The sequence below is a fragment of the Triticum urartu genome, chromosome 2A, assembly GCF_056163025.1.
Source record: "Triticum urartu cultivar PI428250 chromosome 2A, HENAU_Tu73, whole genome shotgun sequence".
NCBI classification, from domain to species: domain Eukaryota; kingdom Viridiplantae; phylum Streptophyta; class Magnoliopsida; order Poales; family Poaceae; genus Triticum; species Triticum urartu.
Window position 1 is genome coordinate 738,794,241 of NC_141874.1, and position 14,495 is coordinate 738,808,735.

Below are 14,495 nucleotides of genomic sequence, written 5' to 3' on the forward strand. Positions count from 1 at the left end.
GGTAACGAGGGTCGTCGAGGGTCGCCGAGCGGTAGAGGAAGAAGAGGATAAAATAGAAGAGGAAGAAAAAAAAGAGAGGGGTCGATGGTCGCCTAGGGGTCGAGGGTCGAGAGGGGGTCTAGGGTCGCCGAGAGGGGAGAGGGAGACGAGGAGAAATAAATAAGAAGAAGAAAAAAGAAGAAAAAGAAGAGGAGAAGAAGAAAGGAATAGTGGAGAAGAAGAGAAAATAGAATATTCTATTTTCTCTTCTTCTCCACTATTCCTTTCTTCTTCTCCTCTTCTTTTTCTTCTTTTTTTTCTTCGACACGTGGGGGGGGGTCGAGAACGTCGGACATTCATGAGAGAGGCGAGGAAGAAGGGGAAGAAGAGGGAGAAGAAGAGGAGAGGAAGAAGAGGAAGTCTTCTCCTCTATTCTTTCTTTTCTTCTTTTTTCTTCTTCTTCTTCCTCTTTATTTTATCGGGAACGAGGGTCATCGAGAGGTCGAGGAGCGGTAGAGGAGAAACCCTAAATAGAAAGTATCGTCGGTGTGAGATACATGTACCGTTGGTGTCGGACACTACACCCACATCCCACAAGTGGCGCGGGCTTCGACGCCCACGTCACTTGTGGGACGTGGATGTAGTGTCCGACACCGAAGGCCACATGTATCTCACACCCACGATACTTGCTAGCTATTTAGGGTTTCCTCTACCGAAAATAAGAGGAGAAATAAATAATAAGAAGAAAAAAGAAGAAAAAGAAGAGGAGAAGAAGAAAGGAATAGTGGAGAAGAAGAGAAAATAGAATATATTCTATTTTCTATTTTCTCTTTTCTCCACTATTCCTTTCTTCTTCTCCTCTTTTTTTTCTTCTTTTCTTCTTCTTCTTCTTCTTCTTCTTCTTCTTATTAGCCGGAAGTAGAGAGAGGTTTCCTAGTGTCAAAGTATTGAAGAAATCCATGCCTTCATCATTAGCCGGAAGTAACCAGGGCATGTTGGTACGAAGTTCTGCAAAGTTATTCTGGAATGGAGTCCCGGATAGAATAATCCGCTTTTTGGTACGAATTCAGCAAAGGCCTTCCAAATAGCGATATTCGGAAGGCTCTTGCTGAACTTTGTACCAAAAAGCGAATTATCCTATCTGGGACTCCGTTCCAGAACAACTTTGAAGAGCTTCGTACCATCATGCACATGTTACTATCGCCTAATGATGAAGACATGGTTTTGTTGAATCCTTTGACACTAGGCAACCTCCCGACCCCTCGGCGATCCTCTTGAACATGAGAGGAAGAAGAGGGTCGTCTAGGGGTCGAGGGTTCTAGGGTCATCGAGGGTTCGAGGGGTCGAGGATCGCCGAGGGGTCGAGAGAGGTTTCCTAGTGTCAAAGTATTGAAGAAATCCATGCCTTCATCATTAGCCGGAAGTAACCAGGGCATGTTGGTACGAAGTTCTGCAAAGTTGTTTTGGAATGGAGTCCCGGATAGAATAATCCGCCTTTTGGTACCAATTCAGCAAAGGCCTTCCAAATAGCCATATTCGGAAGGCTCTTGCTGAACTTTGTACCAAAAGGCGGATTATCCTATCTGGGAGTCCGTTCCAGAACAACTTTGAAGAGCTTCGTACCATCATGCACATGTTACTTTCGCCTAATGATGAAGACATGGTTTTGTTGAATCCTGAGACACTACGCAACCTCCCGACCCCTCGGCGATCCTATCGAACATGAGAGGAAGAAGAGGATAAAAAAAGAAGAGGAAGAAGAAAAAAAGAGGAGAAGAAAGAATAGAGGAGATCTTCTCCTCTATTCTTTATTCTCCTCTTATTTTTCTTCTTCTTCCTCTTTTTTTTATCGGGAACGAGGGTCATCGAGGGACATAGATGTAGTGTCGTCGTTGTCGATATATACCCCCTCCCGATAGCTTACTATGATTAGGTAGCTAGTTCTACGTTTGGCACTAATATATCCATCTATCATGTTTGAATAATAATTGCCATGTTGTAAATATTTGTAGAAACTATGGACACCGCCCTAGACGAAGCAACAAAAGAAGCGTTGTTGAGGGACATAATCGCAGAAGGAAGTGATGCCATCTCGTTGTTTCTCAACGAAACCGATGGTCTGGAAGGAGAGGGTGAACAAGCTGGCTACGGTGACCTAATGCCGGTGCAAGAAGAAGAACATGAGGACGGCTCCGGTGACCGAACCGAGTCCGGCCAGGTATATATATTAGTTAAGCCTATGCTGACTAGCTGATTGATGCATTCATTGTTTTGGTATGTACACATATTAATTAAGTCTTTGTTCTTTTTTCTAGCCCTCCGGATCGAGCACTACTTCGGTAAAGAGACGAGGCCCGAAGAAAAAGTTGAGCTCGGATGAAAAGTTTCAGATCATAGCAATCGCGCCCGATGGCCAACCTATTGAACCCCTCCGGACAAAGAGCGCATTTGTTGCTCAGTGCAGGGTTCTGGTCAGGGACAAGATCCCGATAAGCATCCAGCAATGGTTTAAGCCGGCTACAGAACACCCTGAGGTCTGTTATGTCAATGATATGCAGAAAAATGATCTTTGGACTGAGCTGAAGTCAAATTTCACCCTACCGCCTGAGGATAATCCAGAGAACCCAGTTAAAGAGAAATTAATCAAGTCTTTTGCTCTGAAGAGGATGGCAGAACTATTCAGGAGGTGGAAGAAAGAGCTGAATAAGTTTGCCAAAAATAATGAGACACCAGAATTTAAGGGCAGATATGAGAATATCAGAGATCACTGGCCCGCATTTGTGGCCCACAAGACATCGGAAAAGATTAAGAAGATGTCGGCGACAAACAAGCAAAATGCTGCGAAGAAGAAGCTTCACCATCGCACGGGGTCAGGTGGCTACCTCGTAGCCCGGCCTAAGTGGTCCAAGACTGAGAATGATCTGGTTCATAAAGGGATCGAACCAGAGACAATTAACTGGCCAGACCGTTGCTGGACTTGGTTCTTCGGGGCTGGCGGAACACTGGACCCTGTAACAGGGAAGTGCATTTGGACGAACGATCAAATGGACATACCAGTCAGTAAGCTTAAGCAGTATATCGAAGCAGCGCAGGAAGGGACGTTCTTTCCAGACAGAGAGAACGACGAGCTCACAATGGCCCTCGGGAATCCTGAGCACCCTGGACGGACACGAGGCACGCCAGGCTCCATTCCGTGGAAGGTTGGGTTTCCGGACGCAGGTGGTTACAAATCCCATGAGAGGAGGGAAAAAGTGCAGCAGACCCAAATGCAGGCGCTGCAAGCAAGGGTAGACGCGATAGAGGAACGAGAAGCAAATCGCAGCAAACGTACTGCCGAAGCCTCCCCCGAAGCTACCCCGCCATCTCAGTGCAGAAGCAGCGTGGCTTCCACTGAGCTGCTTCAGTCAGAGCATGCCTTGACGGCTCCTGCCAGCTATCCCGTGGATGCTATAACAGAGTCTCAAAATTGCCACCTTATGACGCAATGGATGAATTTGAAGGTCAAGGTGGCTGTTGGCTCTGTTTTTCCTACTGAACCCGGCGCAACTTTTCACTGCCGGCCGATTCCAGAAGGATATGCTAGGGTGATGGTGGATGAGATAACGGAGGGATTTGAGGACCTCCAGCTTGACCACCCTACCGGTGAAGGGGAGACTCGGCTGGGGTCTGCTCTGAAGACTCCATGCCTATGGCGGAAGGAGCTCATCAACCTTCCGAACTGGACGCCAACGCCTCCTCCTCCTCCTCCGGCGAGTCAGGGCACTCCGCCTCCACCGCCTCCTCCTCCGGCGAGTGACGATCAGGACCCTCAGCCGGCTCCTTCTCCGGCACGCGGCGGCACTCCGCCTGCGCCGACGCGCCCGAGCAGCCAGCCTCCTCCTTCTCCGCCTCGTCAGCAAGGGCGGAAGAGACCTGCCGCCGCTCCAGCTGCTCCGGCGCGTCGTAGTCCTTCTCCTCCGCCTCTTAAGCAAGTAAAGAAGACAACCGCTACGTCTGCTCGGTCGGCGTCTAGCAGTACAACCAGAGGCGGGAGGACATACAGATTCGGTCCTTCTTTGAAGACTCCAGAGAAGTTACCATACGAGAGGACCCAGGAGGAGAACGCCGAGATCGCGCGAGAAGAAGTGAAGAAATTCTTTGAAGGGGTGAAAGCAAAGAAACATCCACCTCCGGAGGAGAAGGTAGATCAGGTGAAAGTGAAGCGCACTCTGGCTGCCCTGACAAAACCACCGAAGTCTGATTCGCCGAAAGGAAACTATGACCGCATTATTGGAAAGGAATTTGCCGAAGCGGAGCGGTCGGGAAGTACTGTCAGTGATCAAAGGCTGAAAGAACGACGAGCTGGGAAACAAATTGCCCAGCTCGGCGAACAAGCGAAGCAATCGTGCCCCCCGCTCAAGGTGCCTAGCCACAACGTCGATAATGATCCGAGGATGGTGCCCGGTTATAGCAATCCTGCAGATTACCTGCCCGACGAAGTACATTATGACCCCATGGATGTGCAGATACAAAGATACGAGTACGGGAAGCCTCTCGTCAAAGATGAAAGATCTCTATCAACGATGATGCGAAGATTGCATGATTGGTACTTGAAAATCTGCAGAGACTCTGGGGGGGAGGAGTACTTTGTTTGCGAGAGTTAAACCGGAGCATGACCTCTTTGGAATTGATCTGTTGCCTGTTCCATTTGAGGAGTTCTATCAGTTCTTCAATCAATTGGCCCTCGATAAAGCAACTGTCACCTGCTACTGTCTGTAAGTAGTACTACTTCTGTCATTAAGTTTCTCTATATAGCTTAGCTCTTTCATTGCATGTATTTATAATCATCCTCACTATATTATGCAGATTGAAGATCGTCGAATTGAAGAAAAGACAAGTCGGTGATATTGGGTTCATTAACACATATCTCATAGATGCAACTCAGGTTAAACTTCATGCCGCAGCTACCGAGGCCAGCTTGCTACGATCGTTCGTAATAAATCAAAACAAAGATATAATACTCTTTCCTTACAACTTCAGGTGAGTGTTACTGTCTTGTCCGTATTCGGTTTCCCTTATATATTAGTCAAGGTTATAGTAATGTAATTGATGAGTTATGCATGCGTGTGCAGTTTCCACTATATTCTCCTACATATTAAGCTTGAGCAGGGAGTAGTAACCGTCTTAGACTCAAGACGAAAAGATCCCAAGGACTATGCAGACATGACTCAAATACTCGAGAAGTAAGTTAAATCGATCATTATCCACCATATCAGCAACTTTGTTCATTTCCTGATATATCAAGTAATTGTTTTCTTTGTCCGGCAGGGTTTGGAGAAAATTCACCAGAAAAGCTCCGGGACTGCCGAAGGAGCTGGAATTTAGACACCCGAAAGTAAGTACTATAGTAGCATGTTCCGCGCATCTCCTAGTGATTCAAGCGCTAGTTTCATCAATACCATTTAGCATTCTTGTTTATCAGTTTGTTTGACCTCTATTTCTTGTAAAGTGGTTGTGGCAGGAACAAGGGAATGATTTCTATGGATACCACATCTGCGAGTCCATCCGCCACACGACCTGTGAGCGGGGCGGGTACTCTAACGAACAATATGAAGTACGTAAATAACAACATTCACAATTTTATTTTATTACCATCATTTGTGTTGAGTTTCATTCATTTATATATATATATATATATATGTATTGACCCCCTTCTTCAAATTAGATGTTTCGGAAGCGGGATGAACTCCTAGCACCAGCTCGCATGCGAGCAATTCAAGAGGAATTGGCGGCATTCTTTCTTGACCACGTGATCCCTGAAGACGGAGAATTCTATGTGGACCCTGAGTCCGTATGATTACATTTGTAAGAGATAATTATTGTATATATGTAGCCGGTAGTGTCAGATAGATATACGAGAACTTGTTGTTCGACCAATCTCTCGGAGAAGGAGAGGTGGTCGATATCACTTCTCTCTGTATATATGCATATATGTTCATGACGATCTTCTGTTTCCTTCGTTTGCTTACTAGCTAGCTAGCGTGTCTAGTCCTCTCTATATACGTATGTATAGTACGTAGCGTCGACCAAGCACGGACATAAGAGAGGACACTTCTCTCTATTAATTATAACTAGCTAACACAATATATGAAACACCTAAATTAACCCCGCAAAACCCCCAACCCCCCCCCCCTTTCAAAAAAACCAAAAACCCCAGCCACAGAAGTGCTGACGCGTGGATGCCTATTGGTCCCGGTTGGTGCCACCAACCGGGACCAAAGGGTCTCCTGACTGGGCTCTGCGCAATGCCCACGTGGAGGGCCTTTAGTCCCGGTTCTGGATTGAACCGGGACTAAAGGGGGGAGGTATTAGTACCGACACTTTAGTCCCGGTTCCGGAACCGGGACTAAAGGCCCTTACGAACCGGGACTATAGGCCCTTTTTCTACCAGTGGAAGTACGACTTCTGCCAGAGCATCACCGACTGGATCAGCGGGATGGGCGGGAACGGGTTGTTTTCGCCCGACCGCCTCATGGCGATATAGGCCCCGCGGGGGGCGGGCACGCCCGCGATGACGGTGCCGAGTTTGCTCTGGAAGAATTCCCCCTAGAGCTCAAGCGTGGGGAGGACCCCAAGAAAACCTTCGCAGAGGGAGACGAAGGCCGACAGCAGCATCACCGCGTTGGGCGTGAGGTGATGCGGCTGAAGGTTGTAGAACTCGAGGAAGGAACGGAGAAATCCGCTGGCCAAGAGGCCGAAGCCGCGCAGGTAGTGCGAGCGGCGACGAGAAGAAGAAGAACGAAGGCGAAAGGGGGCGGAGCGAGGGAGAGTGTGCGAAGCCTCTGCCGCTCCCCCTCCTCCCCCTACTTATAGACCGCACGGCGGAGCCGAGGAGGCGCGGCGTGGGGGAACGTGGGAATCAACTGCGCCCACTCCCCCACGTACCGCGATTATTGCGCCCTAACGGCATAATAAAATCGCCGCGGGAAGGCGAGCGGTCCGCATGGGCCACAGAAGATCCGCGCTCGGGCCGAGGCCTAGGAGTGGCGGGCCCGGGCCTGCAGCGGCGTCCCATCGCGCGCGTGCACTGGCAGGGTTTCACTGCCACGTGGTCCGCGGGAAGGCATGCGATCAGCTCGCGGGTCGACCGCGTTCCCGCCTACAAGAAACGGAGCTCTCCGAAGTCGGCGCGCACCAGCAAAGCCGGCCCCTCAGGATAGGAAGCTGACCAAGCTTCTTGTCCCTTTGTCAGCCTTGAAGCTCGATCAGCTTCAGGGACTACTGTCGGAGTAAATAGACATGGGTAGCCTAGCCGGCTTCCCCTGTCCCTTCTGAAAAAATTACGAGCCCCTCCGGCTCTCAAGAATCCAAGACGTAGGGCCGCCTTCCCCTTGCCGGCTGTCTCCCAGGCCGGCTATCGGAAGGCGGCCCGACTTTGGCCCTCGTGAAGAAAGCCACGGGAGGGCCGGCTTCGAGAAGCCGGCTGCGAGGAGGCCGACTCCAAGAAGCCGGCTCCCACAAAGTGGTCAAGACCGTACCCTCAAAGTTTGCATCCACCTAACGCCGATGTGACGGGGTGTGGCTGCAGTGAAGCCTGCCACCCCCGAATCCCGGAGCACGACTGGCACAGTGCGCCGCACGGGTGGCCATGACCCGTCCGGCGCGGCACTGTTGCCACGCTGACCTTGATGTCATCCACGATTGATTACCAGTACGGCCCACAAGCGTGGGCCCCTTCGGGCAGAGAGACAACCGAAGGCGGCCGTGCATCCCCAGTCGGCCCAAGACAAAGCCGGCTCTCCATAGCCGGCATGCCGCCTCCTTCGAAGGAGACGCCCCATTAAGGAGACAAGACGCGGTGAGGCTACAGTGACCACCCGCCGGATGGCGGCACTGTAGCCACGCCTACCTTGACGAAGCCCTCGTCACTAGGATTGAGCAACAGTAACCAGCCGCCGACAAGGCCCTGGACAGTGGGGCCTGCCTGTCGGCCGAGGAGCCGGCAGCCGGCGGGCCCCAGCAGTCGGCGCAGAAGCCGGCGAGCGTAGTCACAGACGGCTGGGCCCTGCACCCAGCCGGATTACCATTGTACCCCCGGGGGGTAGGCCTATATAAACCCCCCGGGACACCCATGCAAAGGGTTGATCCCTGCTAGTCTTAGTCACCACACAAGGAGAAGAAGAGAGCGAGCCGTGCCCTTCTTCCTCCTTCCACCAAACAGCTCAAGGAGCATTGTGTAGCTACTTGTTCATCTAGTGATCATGCAGAGACCCCGCAGAGCAGCAGTAGGGGTGTTATCTCCTCGGAGAGCCCGGAAGCTGGGTAAGATTCGCCGGCGTGCATGTCTTCGCCTCATCCCGTTTCCAGGCACCGGCGATGTTTTACTGGCTCCCACAATGATAAGCCACCCATTGGCATATGTCGCACCTACCACCCGACACATCTTATTATAATTTCCATTAGAATTGTTGTAGGAATTACCATAATTATTAGAGGGATTACTAGGATAAGGCCTATGATTGAAATTTCCTCTATACGCGTTGTTGCCAAAATTGTTCCTACCAACGAAATTCACATCCATGGATTCATTATTATTCTCAATTAAATTAGACAAGGGCATATCATTAGGATCGGAAGAAACACTCTTATTAGCAAATAATTTCATAAGTTCATCCATCTTTCCACTCAAAACATTAATTTCTTCTATCGCATGCACCTTTTTATTAGTAGATCTTTCAGTGTGCCATTGAGAATAATTAACCATAATATTATCTAGGAGTTTAGTGGATTATCCTAAAGTGATTTCTATAAAAGTGCCTCCCGCGGCCGAATCTAAAAGATTTCTAGAAGCAAAATTCAATCCGGCATAAAAAATTTGTATGATCATCCACAAATTTAAACCATGAGTAGGGCAATTACGTATCATTAATTTCATTCTCTCCCAATCTTGTGCAACATGTTCATGATCAAGTTGCTTAAAATTCATAATATCATTTCTAAGAGAGATGATCTTAGCGGGAGGAAAAATACTTAGAGATAAAAGCATCTTTGCACTTATTCCATGAATCAATACTATTTTTAGGCAAAGACGAAAACCAAGCTTTAGCACGATCTCTAAGCGAAAAAGGAAATAGCTTCAACTTAACAATATCATTATCCACATCTTTCTTCTTTTGCATCTCACACAAATCAACGAAGCTATTTAGATGAGTAGCGGCATCTTCACTAGGAAGGCCGGAGAACGGATCTTTCATGACAAGATTCATCAAAGCAGTATTAATTTCAAAAGATTCAGCATCGGTAAGAGGAGCAACCGGAGTGATAATAAAATCATTGTTGTTGGTATTGGTGAAGTCGCACAATTTAGTACTATCTTGAGCCATCGTGACAAGCAAGCAAACTAACACACAAGCAAACAAAAAGCAAGCGAACAAAAAGAGGCAAATAGAGAGGGAGGATAGAGAGAGAGGGCGAATAAAACGGCAAGGGTGAAGTGGGGGAGAGGAAAACGAGAGCCAATGGCAAATAATGTAATGCGGGAGATAAGGGTACGTGATGGGTACTTGGTATGTTGACTTTTGCGTAGACCTCCCCAGCAATGGCGCCAGAAATCCTTCTTGCTACCTCTTGAGCACTGCGTTGGTTTTTCCCGAAGAGGAAGGGATGATGCAGCAAAGTAGCGTAAGTATTCCCCTCAGTTTTTGAGAACCAAGATATCAATCCAGTAGGAGGCTACGCACGAGTCCCTCGCACCTTCACAAAACAAATAAATCCTCGCAACCAACGCAAATAGGGGTTGTCAATCCCTATAGGGCCACTTACAAGAGTGAGATATGATAGATATGATAAGATAATATTTTTGGTATTTTTATGATAAAGATGCAAAGTAAAATAAAGGCAAAGGAAATAGCAAAGGAAATAACTAAGTAGTAGGAGATTAATATGATAAGGATAGACCCGGGGGCCATAGGTTTCACTAGTGGCTTCTCTCGAGAGCATAAGTATTCTACAGTGGGTGAACAAATTACTGTTGAGCAATTGATAGAATTGAGCATAGTTATGAGAATATCTAGGTATGATCATGTATATAGGAATCACGTCCGAGACAAGTAGACCGACTCCTGCCTGCATCTACTACTATTACTCCACTCATCGACCGCTATCCAGCATGCATCTAGAGTATTAAGTTAAAAACAGAGTAACGCTTTAAGCAAGATGACATGATGTAGAGGGATAGACTCATGCAATATGAAGAAAACCCCATCTTGTTATCCTCGATGGAAACAATACCATAAGTGCCTTGCTACCCTTACTGTCACCGGGAAAGGACACCGCAAGATTGAACCCAAAGCTAAGCACTTCTCCCATTGAAAGAAAGATCAATCTAGTAGGCCAAACCAAACAGATAATTCAAAGAGACTTGCAAAGATAACCAATTATACATAAAAGAATTCAAAGAAGATTCAAATATTATTCATAGATAGACTTGATCATAAACCCACAATTCATCGATCTCAACAAACACACCGCAAAAAGAAGATTACATCGAATAGATCTCCACAAGAGAGGGGAGAACATTGTATTGAGATCCAAAAAGAGAGAAGAAGCCATCTAGCTACTAACTATGGACCCGTAGGTCTGAGGTAAACTACTCACACTTCATCGGAGAGGCTATGGTGTTGATGTAGAAGCCCTCCGTGATCGATGCCCCCTCCGGCGGAGCTTCGGAACAGGCCCCAAGATGGGATCTCATGGATACAGAAAGTTACGGCGGTGGAATTAGGGTTTTGGCTCCATTTCTGATCGTTTGGGGGTACGTGGATATATATAGGAGGGAGGAGTACGTCGGTGGAGCAACAGGGGCCCACGAGGGTGGAGGGCGCGCCTAGTGGGGGTGGGCACGCCCCCTACCTCGTGCCCTCCTGTTTCATTTCTTGACGTAGGGTCCAAGCCTTCCTGGTCTTATTCGTTGAGAAAATCACGTTCCCGAAGGTTTCATTCCGTTTGGACTCCGTTTGATATTCCTTTTCTTCGAAACCCTAAAACAGGCAAAAAAACAACAATTCTGGGCTGGGCCTCCGGTTAATAGGTTAGTCCCAAAATAATATATAAGTGGATAATAAAGCCCAATAATGTCCAAAACAGTAGATAATATAGCATGGAGCAATCAAAAATTATAGATACGTTGGAGACGTATCATAAGGTTGATAATGATAGTCCCACATACTTGTGGCACTGCCGCCTTGGTCACATTGGTGTCAAACGCATGAAGAAACTCCATGCAGATGGACTTTTGGAGTCTCTTGATTATGGATCATTTGACACGTGTGAGCCATGCCTCATGGGAAAAATGACCAAGACTCCGTTCTCCGGAACAATGGAGCGAGCAGCCAACTTATTGGAAATCATACATACTGATGTGTGCGGTCCAATGAGCGTTGAGGCTTGATACGTCTCCAATGTATCTATAATTTTTGATTGCTCCATGCTATATTATCTATTGTTTTGAATGTTTATGGGCTTTATTATACACTTTTATATCATTTTTGGGACTAACCTATTAACCCAGAGCCCAGTGCCAGTTTCTGTTTTTACCCTGTTTTAGGGTTTCGAAGAAAAGAAAAATCAAACGGAGTCCAATTGACCTGAAACTTCACGGAACACATTTTTGGAAGGAAAGAAGTCCAGAAGATTTGGAGTGCACGTCGGGGTCTCTACGAGGAGGCCACGAGGCAGGGGGCGCGCCCTCCACCCTCGTGAGCCCCTCGTGGCCCCCCTGACGTATTTCTTCCGCCTATATATCTCCATATACCCTAAAAACATCCGAGAGCACAATAGATCGGGAGTTCCGCCGCCAGAAGCCTCCGTAGCCACCGAAAGCCAATCTAGCCCCGTTCCGGCACCCTGCCGGAGGGGGCAATCCTTCTTCGGTGGCCATCTTCATCATCCCGGTGCTCTCCATGACGAGGAGGGAGTAGTTCTCCCTTGGGGCTGAGGGTATGTACCAGTAGCTATGTGTTTGATCTTTCTCTCTCGTGTTCTTGAGATGATACGATCTTGATGTATCGTGAGCTTTGCTATTATAGTTGGATCTTATGTTTCTCATCCCCCTCTTCTCTCTTGTAATGAATTGAGTTTCCCCTTTAAAGTTATCTTATCGGATTGAGTCTTTAAAGATTTGAGAACACTTGATGTATGTCTTGCCGTGGATATCTGTGGTGACAATGGGATACCACGTGATTCACTTGATGTATGTTTTGGTGATCAACTTGCGGGTTCCGCCCATGAACCTATGCATAGGGGTTGGCACACGTTTTCGTCGTGATTCTCCGGTAGAAACTTTGGGGCACTCTTTGAGGTTCTGTGTGTTGGTTGAATAGATGAATCTAAGATTGTGTGATGCATATCGTATAATCATACCCATGGATACTTGAGGTGACATTGGAGTATCTAGGTGACATTAGGCTTTTGGTTGATTTGTGTCTTAAGGAGTTATTCTAGTACGAACTCTAGGGCTGTTTGTGACACTTATAGGAATAGCCCAACGGATTGATTGGAAAGAATAACTTTGAGGTGGTTTCGTACCCTACCATAATCTCTTCGTTTGTTCTCCGCTATTAGTGACTTTGGAGTGACTCTTTGTTGCATGTTGAGGGATATTTATGTGATCCAATTATGTTATTATTGTTGAGAGGACTTACACTAGTGAAAGTATGAACCCTAGGCCTTGTTTCAACGCATTGCAATACCGTTTACGCTCACTTTTATCATTAGATACCTTGCTGTTTTTATAATTTCAGATTACAAATACCTTTATCTACTATCCATATACCACTTGTATCACCATCTCTTCGCCGAACTAGTGCACCTATACAATTTACCATTGTATTGGGTGTGTTGGGGACACAAGAGACTCTTTGTTATTTGGTTGCAGGGTTGCTTGAGAGAGACCATCTTCATCCTACGCCTCCTACGGATTGATAAACCTTAGGTCATCCACTTGAGGGAAATTTGCTACTGTCCTGCAAACCTCTGCACTTGGAGGCCCAACAACGTATAAAAGAAGGTTGTGTAGTAGACATCAAGGCTCGCGGTGGCTATCGTTATGTTCTCACCCTCACTGATGACTTGAGTAGATATGGGTATGTCTACTTAATGAAACACAAGTCTAAGACCTTTGAAAAGTTCAAGGAATTTCAGAGTGAGGTTGAGAATCAACGTGACAGGAAAATAAAGTTCTTACGATCAGATCGTGGAGGAGAATATTTGAGTCACGAATTTGGCACGCACTTAAGGAAATGTGGAATTGTTTCACAACTCACGCCACCTAGAACACCTCAGCGTAATGGTGTGTCCGAATGTCATAATCGCACTCTATTGGATATGGTGCGATCCATGATGTCTCTTACCGACCTACCGCTATCATTTTGGGGTTATGCTTTAGAGACTGCCGCATTCACTTTAAATAGGGCTCCGTCGAAATCTGTTGAGACGACACCGTATGAATTATGGTTTGGGAAGAAACCTAAGTTGTCGTTTCTAAAAGTTTGGGGATGCGATGCTTATGTCAAGAAACTTCAACCTGAAAAGCTCGAACCCAAGTCGAAAAAATGTGTTTTCATAGGATACCCTAAGGAAACTATTGGGTATACCTTCTACCTCAGATCCAAAGGCAAGATCTTTGTTGCCGAGAATGGATCCTTTCTGGAGAAAGAGTTTCTCTCGAAAGAAGTAAGTGGGAGGAAAGTGAAACTTGATGAAGTACTGCCTCTTGAACCGGAAAGTAGCGCAGCTCAAGAAAATGTTTCTGTGGTGCTTGCACCGACTAGAGAGGAAGTTAATGATGATGATCAAGGAACTTCGGATCAAGTTACTATTGAACTTCATAGGTCCACAAGGACACGTTCCGCACCAGAGTGGTACGGTAACCCTGTCCTGGAAATCATGTTGTTAGACAATGGTGAACCTTCGAACTATGAAGAAGCGATGGCGGGCCCGGATTCCGACAAATGGCTTGAATACATGAAATCCGAGATAGGATCCATGTATGAAAACGATGTATGGACTTTGACTGACTTGCCCGATGATCGGCGAGCCATAGAAAATAAATGGATCTTTAAGAAGAAGACAGACGCGGATGGTAATGTGACCATCTATAAGGCTCAGCTTGTCGCTAAGGGTTATCCACAAGTTCAAAGGGTTGACTACGATGAGACTTTCTCACCCGTAGCGAAGCTGAAGTCCGTCCGAATCATGTTAGCAATTGTCGCGTTCTATGATTATGAGATATGGCAAATGGACGTCAAAACGGCATTCCTTAATGGTTTCCTTAAGGAAGAATTGTATATGATGCAGCCAGAAGGTTTTGTCGATCCTAAGAATGTTGACAAGGTGTGCAAGCTCCAACGCTCAATCTATGGGCTGGTCAAAGCATCTCGGAGTTGGAACATTCGCTTTGATGAGATGATCAAAGCGTTTGGGTTTACGCAGACTTATGGAGAAGTCTGTGTTTACAAGAAAGTGAGTGGGAGCTCTGT